The 13,869-nt window shown below is 37.8% G+C and overlaps 1 protein-coding gene across 4 annotated transcripts in view; it reads right to left on the reverse strand.

The window, feature by feature from the left end:
• The window catches only part of LOC150085398 (uncharacterized), a 650,000-nt gene that overhangs the window by 276,391 nt on the left and 359,740 nt on the right, over positions 1-13,869 (reverse strand). The gene's annotated exons all lie outside the window — the stretch shown is intronic.

Consider the following 13,869-nt stretch of genomic DNA (forward strand, 5'->3'; position numbering starts at 1 on the left):
ACAGAGATTTTGTAGATATTACTTAGTATCGGTAACGGTATCAAATCCACGTGTCACAAACCAAATTTTTTTTTTTTAACCAAATTTAGTCGATTTATTAACCAACTGTTATATCAAATTATCTTCTATAAGTAGATTATAGACCTAGTCAGGATCCTTAGTTTATTCTAAATTGAGATAGCGAGATTTGGAAGCTAATCAATACTTACGAGTCCGTAGAAATACCGTTCGTGAATTCCCGCCATTTTTACACGATAGCATAAGCTTAGTGTCGTATAGTGCATAATATAATATTGTCAATTAATCAGTAAATCTATTAATCTTGATAAACTTTATTGTCAATTAAATTGTACTTTTAACTCTATATATATATATATATATATGTAACGACTTAATCTAACAAATAATTAATACATAACTATAGTGGTACACGTGATACGGAAGTTGTATAAAGGGAACTTGTAGAAAACACTAGATACCGAAAAAAATATATATATAACATAACTGTTTTGGGATATAACTTAAGGATTTAATTTTTGTTTTGAATTTTATTGAATTAAATCGGAATCATGACTCTGACCAGAGCAGCAAAGCAAAAGGCTCAAGCTAATGGGAGTGCTGTGGTTCAGGGGAGAACTGAGGGGGGCAGTTGCCCTCTGAATCACAGTCTAGTAAAATGCACTGTTTGCTTGATGTTTGCGGAGCAGTCGGGTACGGGACATGATACTGCCAAGGGGGATGTCTTTGTGTGTGCACGATGTAAGGAGTGCAAGGAAATCAGGCGACAACTCAGCGTTGTTATGGGCCTTTATGAGAGCTTGAAGGACAGGGTGGATGCCCTCGAAGGAAATAAATTGAGGGGCCCATCAAGCTCTCAGCTGCCCACATCAACGCCAGAGCTTGCACTTGGTCATCAGGCAACACAGAAGCATCCCCCTAGGCAGAATGCGCTGGTCCCACAGGAACTAGTAGTTGTTGGTGACTCTATTGTCAGGGAAACGGGGAACATCCTTTGTAAAAAGGATAGGTGGAATAGGACCAGGGTATGTCTGCCAGGGGCAAAGGTTGATGACGTTGTAGAGCGGATATCATCTTTTAAGGGCACAAAAGGTGATATAGTTGTACACGTTGGCACTAATGATATTAAGAGTAGGAGACCGGCGGAATTACTTAGCAAGTACAGGTCACTGTTGAAAAAAAGCCGTGAATTAGGGTTGAACTTGAAAGTGTCTGCAATTCTGCCCAGACACGATAGGAGGGAGTATATGATGAGAGCCTTGTCGATCAATTCGGCCCTGGAGGGATTGTGCAAGGCTCAAGGGGTAGAATTTTTTTCAGCCTGGACTGTACTTGTTAACAGGAGAGATTGCTTCTACAGGGATGGGATACACTTAAATAGAAAGGGTGCAAGAATTTTTGCTGATGCTGTCGAGGCAGTGTTAGGTGGGTCGGAAAACTGCTAGTTGGGGGGGATACAAGGACTAATAGATTAACAGTAGCCAGTGGCAGAGGTGGAAGTGATTCTTGCACTGCTTCTATTGAAATGAGCAGAAGCCTGAAAAACAGGATGCAGGATATTTCAGAGACTGCTGGTAGTCATTGCGGTACAAGTAAACACATGGGTTGTGTTAGGGTAGCTAAGAATAGAAACAGGTGCATGTATACCTGCGTGTACACCAATGCTAGGAGTTTGGTAAATAAATTTGATGAATTTGAGGTATTGCTCAAAACATCAAAGGCAGATATTGTTGGGATATCAGAGACGTGGTGTCACACAGATATAAGTAATGCGGAACTGGAATTTGGGGAATACAATGTGTATAGAAAGGATAGACAGGACAGGAGGGGAGGAGGGGTCATGCTATTAATTAAGAAACACATAAAGTCCAAGGAAGTGAAGCCAGTCGACATCGATGGACAGGGCAGCGTCGAGTCAGTTTGGTGTGACATAAGCATAGGGAAATCAAAATTGAGAGTAGGAGTGTGCTATAGGCCTAATGACTCTGATGAGTATAATAAGATATTGTACAGGGAAATAGAGTGGGCCAGTAAATCAGAGAGTCTTATAATGGGGGATTTTAATTTCCCAGATATTGACTGGAATTTGTGGGTTGGTCACTCGCACACTAGCAAGGCTTTTGTGGATTTATTGGATGATTGTTTTCTACATCAGCATGTTCGTGAGGCAACAAGAGGGAGCAATACTCTTGATCTGATTATCAGTAGTGATTCTTCATGCATTAAGAACCTGCAGATAAATGAACCACTAGGTGGCAGTGATCACAGTGTGTTGAAGTGGGATTTACTCAAGGAGGTAACTACCATCAGAGGTAAAGGGAAGGGTTTTTGTTTTCGTAAAGGCGACTATGATGGTCTGAGACAGTATTTAAATTCTATACAGTGGGACCAACTGATGATGTTACCAACAGCAAACTCAAAATGGGAAGCATTCAAGGAACTAATCTTGGAGGCTACCAGGCTTTACATACCAACTAAGAAATATTGTTCAAGGTTTAGGCCTAAATGGTTGTCAGATGAACTAATGAGACATGTGGCAGAGAAGAAAAATGCATGGGATACATACAAATTAATGGGTGACATGGAAGCCTATGATAGATATAAGTTGGTCTGTAACCAAGTCACAAAGGAGATTAGGCAGGCAAAGGCAGACTATGAAAAATCCTTGGCAAAGGATGCAAAGAAAAACAGAAAAGAGTTCTTTACATACTTGAACTCGAAAAGGAAAGGGATGAATCAGATTGGTCCACTGGATATTGATGGTTCAACAGTTGAGGATCCTGCTCAGGTGGCTAACAATCTAAACGAGTATTTTGCATCTACATTCACGCATGAGGAGTTATTCAGGAAGGAGAATGATGTAGGTAAAGTAAACATTGGCAGTGAGCTGGATGATTTTGTAATAACTGAGAGGAAAGTGGAGGAGAGATTGTTGAGGATAAACATAAAAAAGGCACCTGGGGTGGATGGGATCTATCCAGTTATATTAAAGGAGGCAGCAAAGGAAGTAAGCAAACCCTTAGCCATAATTATGAGAGCTTCCTTGGACTCAGGGGAGGTACCTATGGACTGGAGATGTGCAAATGTGACCCCAATTCACAAAGGAGGTTCAAAGGCTGACACAAGTAATTATAGACCTGTTAGTTTAACTTCTGTTCCAGGTAAATTAATGGAGGCACTGGTTAAAGAAGCACTGCAGGATCATCTAGACAAGAATTCAGTTATAGCTCAGACGCAGCATGGTTTTGTTAAGGGCAGGTCTTGCCTGACCAATTTGATTGGATACTATGATGTAGTCACAAAAGAACTGGATGCAGGGAATAACTTTGATATTATATATTTGGATCTTAGAAAGGCTTTTGATACTGTTGCACATGGAAGACTGCTGCACAAATTGGAGCAGTGTGGCATTGGAGGCAAATTGCTGCTATGGATAAGGGGATGGTTGAGTGGCAGAAGGCAGAGAGTGGTAATCAATGGACACTGCTCAACGTGGACTAATGTTATTAGTGGAGTTCCTCAAGGTTCAGTGTTGGGTCCGTTGTTGTTTTCGGTGTTTATGAATGATATTGATGATGGGATATCAAGTTTAATGTCCAAGTTTGCAGATGATACAAAGGTTGGCAGGGTCGTTAAGGACAATACTGACGCTATGCTGCTGCAACAGGATCTGGAAAGGTTGAACAGATGGGCTGAGAGGTGGCAAATGAGGTTTAACATCGACAAATGTAAAGTGCTGCATATGGGAAACAGTAACCCCAGATCAACGTATCAACTCTGCGGTACTACACTGACAGTGGTGGAGAATGAAAAGGACCTGGGGGTAATTGTGCAGGCAGATATGAAGTTCTCTGAGCAGTGCAGACGAGCTGCAAGAGTAGCTCATGGTGTCTTGTCAATGATAAAGAGGAATTTTTCTAGCAGGGATAAGGAGGTGATTATTCCCTTGTATAAGGCAATGGTAAGGCCACATCTTGAGTACTGTATACAGGTCTGGAGGCCTCATTTCAAGAAGGATGTAGAGCTGCTGGAACGGGTACAGAGAAGGGCAACAAGATTAGTAAATGGAACAAAGGGTTGCTCTTACGAAGAAAGGCTTAAGTTTTGCAAATTACAGAGTCTGGAGACTAGGCACCGGCGAGGTGATCTGATAGAGGTGTATAAGGCTTTGAATGGTTTGAGCATGCTCAATGCCAATGGGATTCTTCATCTTTCTCAGAATAATCACCTCAGAGGGCATAAATTCAAATTGAGGAAGGACGGATGTCGGATAGATGTGCGGAAATTTGCCTTTGGCCAGCGGGTGGTTGGTTGGTGGAACCGACTTCCATCACTGGTTGTTGAAGTTGATAGCCTAAACAAATTTAAAGCTCAACTGGACAGGTATTTCGAACGAACGGAGGGGTGAAATGGGAGTGGGTTTTTTTTTTTTTTTTTTTTGTTTTTTTTTTGGCTGATGCTGAATAAGCTTGCTTTCTTGCATCATATGCCTCTGCTAATGCTAATGCTAATGCTAACCCAATCTGAGGAATAGCCATTTATCACAACCCTCTGCCTCCTGCCCTGAAGCCATCCTCCTATCCATCTAAGGATTTTCCCAGTGATTCCAACCTGTTCCAGCTTATAAAGCAACCGCTCATGTGGGACTGAGTCAAAAGCTTTGCTGAAATCTAAATAAACAATGTCGAAATCATTCCCTAAATCCAGCTCGTCAGTGATCCTTTCGAAATAGCAAACCAGATTTGTTAAACATGATTTTCCCTTTACAAAACCATGCTGAGTATCCTTGAGAATTTCAATTCGATCCAAATGATCCTGAATTCCACCCTTGATCATTGCCTCCATGATTTTCCCTACTACTGAAGTCAGACTGACAGGTTGATAATTTCCAACTTCACTTTTAGAGCCCCCCTTATGTATGGGAGATACATTTGCACTTTTCCAATCCAAGGGAATCTCCCCAGAGTCTAGTGATGCTCACATAATTAGCCTCAATGGTTCAATGCACTCGCTTGCCGCCTCCCTTAAGATTATAGGGTATATTCCATCAACTCCAGGAGCCTTACTGGTCTGTAGGCTCGAAGGTTTTTTTCATTAAATAATCTTGCGAAATTTCAATATCATTAATTACATATTTTTTAACTTCGCTCCCACAATTTCCCATTGCCACAAAAGGCTTTTCATTTGTAAATATCGATGCAAAATAACTTTTGAGTTCATCTGCAACGGCAGCTGGTGTATTTATTACTATCCCCTTTCCCTTACGTAAAGGTCCGATCTGGTTTGTCCTGCTCTTCTTGGCATTTATATATGTGAAGAATTCTTTATCCCCCCTCTTTGCTCTGTTTGATAGTGATTTCTCATAAACTGCCTTTGCCTGTCGAACCTTTTCTGTGGCTCTATTACAGATCACCTTGTAGCTGTTATAGGCTTCAGTACTTTTTATTGCTCTGTAACCTTTCCATGCCACCTTTTTCTGCTCAAGTAATGCGGCAACTTCACTATTCATCCAACTTGGAACCCTTCTCATGGAGTATTTTTTTAATGGTATATACGCATTCAAGGCATCTGTGATTAATGTTTTAAAAGCGTACCACAGTTCAATTGTATTCGTTCTCTGCGCGATATCTACCCAGTTAATAGAGGCCATGTAGTACCTTAAGGCATCGTAATTTCCTTTTCTGAAATTAAAACCCATTCCTTTGCCTTTTACTTCTGCTACCTCTCTCGTCATCATCCACCGTAGAACTCCGTGATCACTTCCTGCTACTGGTTCCTCTACTGTCAGCCCTGTTATGTCATCTGATTCATGTGTGATGATGAGGTCTAGGATATTCTTTTCTCTAGTACTTTCCCTGACATGTTGATACAAATAACCGTCATCTAGTTGATTTAAAAATTTTGTTCCCCATGTCGAGTTTCCTTCCCATTTACTCCAATCAATTAGAGGCAAATTGAAATCACCCATAATAAGGCATTGACGCTTACTTGCCCATTCCATTTGCATGTAGAGGCTTTTGTCATAATCCTCACAATCACCTGGTCTGTAGATTACTCCTACTCGCATTATACCTTTGTTTCCAACTATCTCACACCATACAGACTCTATACTAGCATGTGAAATGTCTGAATCCGGGAAAGCTATCGTCGCACTCATCTGAATGCGAATCCTAAGAAGGATTCGCATCCTATTCACTCATGTGAATCCTAAGAAGATGGATATGACAAAAGGAAGTAGAAAGACTGTGGAAAATCTAAATTTAATAATGCTCAACATGGCTAAAAACAAAAAAAGAATTTTTTTCATGGGAGCAGCCAGATATGCATGCCATGAGCAAAAATAATGGTCCAAAGCACTGTATAAGAAAAAATAATATAAACGAATTATGTACACACATTTTTGTGTGTGTATGATAACGAAATATTGCTTCTATTGACTTCAAATGGTTTAACGAAATAAACAATTATACAAAATTAGAAATTAAAAATAAATAAATTATAAATATGTACAAGAATTTAAATGTACAGTAAATATACATACAGTAAAATAAAAGGATTATATATACAATTAAAATATAAAATAAAACAACCAAATAAAAGTGCTAAAATATACATGCACTGTAGGTAAATATATTTATATATATTTTATGTACTTTTTATATATTTTATATACTTTTTATATATGCTTTGTTTATATTTTACATCTAGTGCATGTATGTTTTAGAAATTTTATTTGGTTGTTTTATCTTATATTTTAATTGTATATAATCCTGTTTTATTTTATTTTGTAGCCACGATTTTAAATTCTTTTATATATTTACAATTTATTTATTTTTAATTTCTAATTTTGTATCCTTGTTTATTTTTATAAATCATTTGAAGTCAGTAAAAGCAATATCTTGTCTAATCCTGATACCTGAGGACTCTTTTCTAATATTTGAAACACACACACACACACACACACACACACACACACACACACTCACACACACACACACACACACACACACACACACACACACACACACACACACACACAGGGGGCTTAGAGAGGAACAGGCATTCTGTGTGTAATCATAGACTCAGTCAAAAACATTGATGGATCCAATATCTTTCTATTTCAGAAGATTTAGGACAAGTCCGGTTGGCCTGCCTCCCTAAAATCCACTCATGCACACCTTCTCGATGGTAAGCCCTGTTACATCACTTAGGTGGCAACAAACGTGCAGTGGTTCTCTTCAAGACGCCTAGTCAGCGTGAAGAGGAAAAGACCAAACCCTCCAGCACATGATAGTAAGACGAAACAAATGGCCCTCAGTCCCCAGCGGCTTTCACTCTCCCTCTTATGACAGCAAGAGGATCAGAGTGGAAGCAGAGGGTGCTAAGAATCTCTAGGTACTGGCTGCCATGCACAGAAACTGAACTTGGCCTGTTACAACATAAGATTGCTCATCGGTGAAGACAGGATATTAGAGCTGGAAAAGGAATCAGAAAATGTGAATTGGAATATCATCGGTTTGGCTGAAACAAGAAGAATGAATCACTTATAAGTTTATCAAGTGGAAATCTGCAGTACACCAATGGAAACAGTGAAAGGAGTGAAGGTGGAGTTGGGTTTCTGGTCCATAAAGATTTTAAAAACAACATTTTGGAATTCAAAAGTACATCACCCAGGGTGTCAAGACTACTCAGGATTTCTAAGAGGTATAAGCTAAAGGTTATAATGATTTATGCACCAACATCAAGCCATGATGATGAAGAAGTTGAAGTAAAGTACACCAAAATTGAGTGTCTTCTAGATGAACAGAAAACTCACTACACTATCATTATGGGGGACTTCAATGTAAGGTTGGAAAGAGACAAAACAGTGCAGAAAGGGGAACTATAGGAAATACTGAAACTAAAGAATAGCGAGGGTGTACTTATAAATAGCAGAGAAGGCATAATTCAAATAGCAGAAGAATACTATAGACAGTTATACAAGGAGCGAAGGAATGATGGATCACAAATTAGTAACACATACAACATACCCGATATCCTTCCTGATGAGGTAGAACATGCACTGAAGAAAATGAAGAATCAGAAAGCCCCGGGAGAAGATGAAGTTACTGTAGAGTTGTTAAAATTGGGAGGAAGAGACATGACACAGAAATTGATAAGACTCTTCACAAAATGCATTAGAAAAGGTGTGATGCCTAAGGAGTGGAATAATGCAATCATAGTTTTGATGCATAAGAAAGGAGATAAATCAGAAATTGGAAATTATAGACCAATTAGCCTGTTATCCCACATCTACAAGTTGTTCACAAGGGTCATTACTAACAGATTAGAAAGAATACTTGATGAGAATTGACCAAAAGAGCAAGCTGACTTTAGGACAGGATTCTCAACTATGGATCACCTTCACGTAATATCACAGCTAATGGAAAAAGCAAATAAATATAAAACACCATTATGCCTGGCATTTGTGGATTATGAAAAGGCATTTGACTCCATACAGCATAAGGCAATGTTTCGGGCACTGGAAAGACAGGGCATAGATACCCCATATATTAATGACTTTGAAGAAAATATATGAGAATGCTACCTCCTTTATTAGACTAGACAAAGACAGTAGCAAATTTAAAATTGAGAAAGGAGTCTGGCATACCTAAACGATTTACGATTTGTGGATGACACTGTAATCAAAAGCCATGATCACAAAGAATTAGAGTAAAATCTTAATCAGTTATGCAGAGTTAGTAAGGATTTCGGACTAAAGATGAATATGGCTAAACCAAAAGTAATGATGAACGAGAATGCCACAGAAAGGGTTATAATGATTGAAGGAGCAGTAATTGAAAAGGTGGATTTATATACTTATCTGGGACTTATCCGGGACTTTTAATTTTTTTTTTTTTTTAGCAGCATCACTACTTTCTTTCTTTTATGTATTTATTTATTAGTATATATATATTTTTTTTTTAGGAGCACCACTACTTTCTTTTATTTATTTATTAGTATATATATATTTTTTTTTAGGAGCACCACTTCTTTCTTTCTTTTTTTTTTTTTTGTTTACTAATTTATTTGTTTTTTTTTGTTTTTTTTAGCAACACCACTACCTTCTTCCATTTTACTTATTTTTATTTTATTTATTAAAATTTATTTATTATTATTATTTTTTAAAATTTATTTATTATTATTATTTTTTTGTATTATTTTTATTATACGTGTTTTATTTTATTTTCTTCTGCTTCATTTATTATTTAATTTTTATTCATTTCTTTTTGGGCGATTGTTTTTTTTTTTTTTTTTTTTTTTCCCCTCTGGAATGCGCCCCCAGAGGATCCTGGCCTACCTTCTGGAACATTAAGTGAGTCAGGGTCTCTCTTTAGACAGTATGTGCTTTACATGGACTGGCCCACTTTCCCGTGGTGTGGACGAGTACCCAGAATCATCTGTCCAGGTGACTGATATTTCTGGGTAGCCAAGTGGCCAAACACAACAGCAGAACACACATAATACACACAAACCTACGTCACACACATATCTGGCCCATTTGTAGTGATACTGTTCTTCACAGAGATAAGAGGCGGAGTTGAACAAACTTTCTAGGTGCCGCCCTTTACCCATATACACATGTCCACATATCTGGGACAAGTCATTAGCTGTAATAATGATAAATAGCTGGAGGTCAAGAGAAGAATAAATTTTGGATGGATAGCATTCAAGAAATATAGTCACATACTGAGGAGTAATATCCCAATTTGTCTGAAATGTAAAATAATGAACCAATGTATACTCCTCACCATGACTTATGGAAGTGAAACTTGGGCGATCACCAAAAGAATGGAAGAGAAGCTGAGAACTACACAGCAAAGAATGGAACGAATTATATTAGGAATCAGACTGTTAGATAAGAAGAGAAACACGTGGATTAGGCAGCAAACTCAAGTAAAGGACATTCTTATCAAAACTAAAGAACTAAAATGGTCTTGGACAGGACATATAGCTTGAAGACATGATGACAGATGGACTAAGAAAATAACAGAACGGTACCCAAGAGGAGATAGAAGAAAACCTGGAAGACAACGACGGAGATGGACAGATGAAATTCATGAGTTTGTGGGTAGTAGATGGATGGCCATTGCACAAAACAGAAGGAACTGGAAAGTTGCTGGAGAGGCCTTCATCCTGCAGTGGATTGAAAATGGCTGATGATATATAGGATGTTGCAAAAATGATGGTCAATAATTTAAAGGTGAAAAGTACAAACTAAAATAAGCAAAAAAGTCCGAGTGAACATCGGGCCGCAAACGAACTGTTTTCGAGATAATGCACATTTTCTGTTAAGATCAGCCACTGACTATTGGAGCACTAGTTTAGCAAAAAGCTGTGAATCCTTTGCTAAGGGCAGTTTTATTAAATATAAGATAATACATTTTTAATTTTTGATTTCAACACCACAGGATTTTACAGATGTTATAAAAGGTGTTCAAAATGCTGTCCTTGCATCCGTATGCAGCTTTGTAGTCTTCTCTGCATTGAGTTGCGAATCCCCTCAGGCATTCCTGGGTCATTTCTGATTTGCTGAAAGTCTCCTTCAACCCGACACTGCAATTCCTCAACTGTGTTAATGTCAGAAGTGTACACCAAGCTTTTTACATGACCCCAGATGCAAACATCCATAGGATTTATGTCTGGTGATCTGGGAGGCCACATTACAGACCCACTCTACCTATCCACCACTGACCATACCTTCTAGTTAGAAACCAAGTCACAACTCGAGCAAAATGTGCCGGTGCACCATCATGCATAATCCACATGTTCTGGCATTCCTGAAGTGGAACATTATCATCATTAAGGTCTGGAAGAACATTCTGTAGGAACTGGAGGTACAGCTCTCCTGTTAGCCTGTTTGGCAGAAAGTGTGGTCCAATTAGATGGTCTCCTAGTAGTCCTGCCCAGACATTCAATGAGAAACTTTGCTGATGTCGTGACTTGTGAATTGCATTAGGATTTCCGTTGGACCAAACGTGACAGTTATGAAAATTAAAAATACCATCATGAGTAAACCCAGCTTCGTCAGTGAACAAAATGTTGTTTAAAAATTGGGGGTTCAGGACACACTGTTCTTACATCCACTAGCAGAAGTTCACTCTGGAAGGGCAGTCTATATTGCTGAGACCTTGTACACGCTGGATATGGTAGGGGTACAGTAATTGGCAATGTAAAATTCGCCGCACACTGCTATGACTCAGTACACGCTCTTGCAGAGCAACCCTCCTTGTTGAAATTCCTGGATTTTATTCTAGTCTTTCTAACACCCTTTCCTCAACATCAGGTGTTATGCTTCTGGGCCTACCTGCTTGCACTCCATGTGTGAAGCACCCATGTTCTCTAAGGTACTGATGTACCCTGATGAATGTGCACCTGTTAGGCTGCCTTTGGTGGGGAAATGCTTCTTGATACAAATGTGCTGCCTCGAGTGCACTGCCGTTGGCTTTGCCATACATGAAGTGCATGTCCGCATACTCTTCATTGCTGTAACCTCTTTCCGTGTTGACTATCCTTGGACAAGTACTAGTATGCCTGCTACGTCTCAGAGCATTGAGAGGGGGAAAAGGAAGAGAATGAGTATAACCTAACCTAAACAAACAAGTCAGTGGTGGATCCCAACTAAAAATGTGCAATATCTCGAAAACAATTCACTTAAGGACCTATGTTTACTAGGTTTTTTTGCATATTGTAGTCTGTACAGTTCATCTTTAAATTATTGACCATCACTTTTGAAACACCCTGTATACACACACACATACATAAATGTCTGCCTACAATGACAAAAATATATATGCCTACAATTATATTCTCAAAAAAAAAAAAAAAAAAACATGTTTAATATTACAGTAACAACCTGGAAATCAGTCCCCCCCCCAAATAAACACACGAGCACAAAGATAATGTGGGCGATTCTCAGAAAAATCCTCAAAAAAATTAAATGCCAAATCTGTATGTAATAATTAATTCCTGCAAGGAGCTGTAAAAATATTTCATTGAAACAATCCTACAAAAAAAAAGAAAAAAAAAAAAAGATTAATCTGCAGTTAACAAGTTACTGAGATTTGGGGATAATAATGCGAAAAATGTGTCTATAATAAACATCTATTCCACTAACATTTAAATGTCCAATAATTGCATGAAATGAGAAGTTTGAGGAAAGACAAACCAGCATATCAGAGATGCATATAAATATAAAGAGAGAATATAAATAATATTTCCTAATCACATTTATATTCAATACATATAATCTGTTTTCATTAACCACACATCTCTTAAAATTTTAACAAAAAAGAAACTGAATTTACAAATAAATCAAAACGATATCAATTTCAGTTTCCTATCAAAACAAGAGAAGAAACTTTGTTTCATTGTCGATAGAAACCATCATCACATTTAAAGATATCACTAATTTAGCTACAGAATTTGTGAAAGGAAATGGATTCAATCTGCAATCACTTCTGATTTAGCCGAAATAATTGCTAAACCAAACATGCTTCTGATACACTTAATAAAACAGAGGAGTGATTGATTGGTTAATAATACTAGAAGAATAATTTATAACAACTGCTTAATTAATTTATGATAAGATTAAAAAATATCACATTGTTTGCATATGGTAAAATGATGAATTAAAATGAAAATATGGACAATAAAGGAGGAAAATGGGAGTGATGATAATGACTCCCTCTTCTCTTCTATTCTGTATCGGATATTAGATAGAGAAGGGGGGGTCACAGATTTTGTTAGGAAGACTGAAGGAAAGTTGAAAAATTTGGGATGAGAATAAATTCTGTAAGACTAAAGGGGTGGGAAGGGGTGAAAAGGAAATAACTATTAAAATGGATCATAAGAGGATATTAAAAGTGGATAAATCCATATATCTTGCCAATCTATAAAAAGAGATGGGAATAGTTAGGATAGAACCAGAATCACAATGGGTAAGAAAGCGGTTGAGGAGAGAAGCAGATATTCAAAGGTAGAAGAGATGCTGAGTAAAGGAAGAGGTTAGTTAAAAGTTTTGCATAGAGCACCATGTTTTATGGAGCTTGGGGCTAAGACATGGGCACTAAGGAAGGAGGACATCAGAATTGAAGCTTTTGAGATGTAGGAAGTGAAGTTGGCTTGAAAAGGTGACATGAACAGATAGGGTTAGAAGTGAGGAGGTACTGATGAGGGTAGGAGAAAATTGAAGTATGATGGTTATAAGAAAAAGGAATGAGTTAAGAGGAGAGGGATGTAATTGAAGGTAAGGTAATGAAGAAGAGACCAGAGAAAGCTGGAATGAAGGATGACTTCATAGAGGCTGATTGACATTGAGGGCCACAGACAGGATGAGATGGAAATGAAACTGAGTTCTGGTTGTCATGAACCTGCCATGCCGGAGAGAACTAATTATGATAATAATGAAAATAAACCCCCTCCTCCAGGGAAAAACTAGTATTCACAAAAAGAGAAAATTTCTGACGAGAACCTATACTCTATACCTCACTGAAAATTCTATAATATTCATTTAGCAACTTCAGTAAAGAATCAATCTGGACAAAATTAAATGCAGAGGAAATGTTAACAAATAGAGCAAGAAAATTCAGCCTTTTCTGCCAAGCAGTATGCATTAAAGAAACTAAATTACTTAAACATGCATCTAGAATAAATATCATAATAAATATTTTGGAGTCTTATATGGAAAAATTTGATGTCAATAATTACAAACACATGCATATACACATATGTTTACAAGCATAAATGAATGCACGAAAAAACATGTACACAGAGAGAAAACGTTTTAAAAAATTGATAAGTAAATCAAAA

The sequence above is a fragment of the Mastigoproctus giganteus genome, chromosome 5 (genome assembly GCF_048544385.1).
Source record: "Mastigoproctus giganteus isolate SK-2022 chromosome 5, ASM4854438v1, whole genome shotgun sequence".
NCBI lineage: Eukaryota > Metazoa > Arthropoda > Arachnida > Uropygi > Thelyphonidae > Mastigoproctus > Mastigoproctus giganteus.